Source organism: Arachis hypogaea, chromosome 12 (assembly GCF_003086295.3).
Source record: "Arachis hypogaea cultivar Tifrunner chromosome 12, arahy.Tifrunner.gnm2.J5K5, whole genome shotgun sequence".
Classification (NCBI taxonomy): domain Eukaryota; kingdom Viridiplantae; phylum Streptophyta; class Magnoliopsida; order Fabales; family Fabaceae; genus Arachis; species Arachis hypogaea.
In genome coordinates, this window is record NC_092047.1 from 13055605 (window position 1) to 13057002 (window position 1398).

General features: G+C 32.0%; 1 non-coding gene across 1 annotated transcript; it reads right to left on the reverse strand.

Annotated features, from left to right (window-relative positions):
• Nucleotides 1-206: 206 nt before the first annotated feature.
• Nucleotides 207-367, reverse strand: LOC112731043 (U1 spliceosomal RNA). The gene has a single exon (XR_003166838.1). It is a non-coding gene; the product is annotated as a U1 spliceosomal RNA (small nuclear RNA).
• Nucleotides 368-1398: the final 1031 nt, after the last annotated feature.

Here is a 1398-nt window from a genome sequence, read left to right on the forward strand (position 1 = left end):
CAACATATGATCCATAAACTGTGTTTATGTTGAAATGAATTAAACAAACACAAGTAGCTCATGGACCTTTGGGATTATATTTTGATAATCCTCAAAATTCAAAACAATTTTAAATTCAAACCAAATTAGTTAACAAAAATAAAATGAGTTTGAAGCCACCAGCAACACAATAATTGAAAAACAAAATATTTTGATTAACTAGTTTAGTAGAGGCTGCGCGAACGCAAGCCTCCGCTGTCACAAATTATGACGTAGACTCCACCACTTAGGTAGATCTTAGGATAGCACCCCTCCCAAGTGCAATGGAGGTCGCTATCCTAGGCCATGGGCCTTTTTGATCACTCATCAACCCCGTCCAGGTAAGTATGTTGTAATTGCTGTTATGCCTTTCATTTTATATTGCATTGCAACATTCTCAGAGACATATTTCTCCGATGTGGTACATCAGTATAGTGCGTCTTCTTTCCATCCATAAACAAAAGAACATGAGAAATTTCAAACAAAAAAGGATCAACTACACATGTAAGAAAAAGAAAAAGCAAGTAACAAAAGAAGAAAAAACCAACAAAAAAAGAATTAGAGAAAACCTCTAAAGAACAAAGTAAATTACGGGTATGAGAATGAAAGTGATAATGAGCCAGAAGATATAAAAAGAAACAATCAAGATTTGAAAAATTAGATCTCAACTGATAATGTATTGCAGATGAGGAAACAACTTTGAAACAACTTAAGAGGACAGCCATAAATGAAAGAAAAGCTCCAAAGAAAGTTAGCATAAAAACAAGGCCTACCTAGAGAAAGGAAGAGAACTAATTCTAGTATGTTAATGATACTAAACCCGTAGTAATGATCTCTCTCTTTATTATTATTATTATTATTTTGGTATTTTGGGAAGCAGTAGAGAGTGGGTTATATAAATAAGTGTGTGTGACTATTCATGGCTAAGAAAATGAATCATAGCTTCTAGTGCAGCAAATCCAAGTGATATTGATAGAAGACCATGGTGTATTTTTTGGATGTTATTTGATATGATTTTGATGTTGTGTGTTTTGATATATAGATATCTTCTTGACTAAGCCGTTTAAATGGTATCATTTTGAAGAACTTTTATCTAGGTATTAGTTTTAGTAGGGAGAGTATTTTGTTTTGCTTGTGATTCTAGTTGGAGAATTGGTATTTGTGATATTTTGTAAGAATTTATTGCTTGTTTTCTTCCCAATAGAGTCCAGAGTTTTGAACCAATTGAAAAAACAAATGCCATTTAACAACTGATTCAGAGTTTTCCTAGCAATCAAATTCCTAGAATTAGCATAATTTACCATAATTGAAAGAATGTGGAACCATAAACTCTATAGGCAAATTTCAAACATTTTTTTATGATTAAAATATCAATATTTG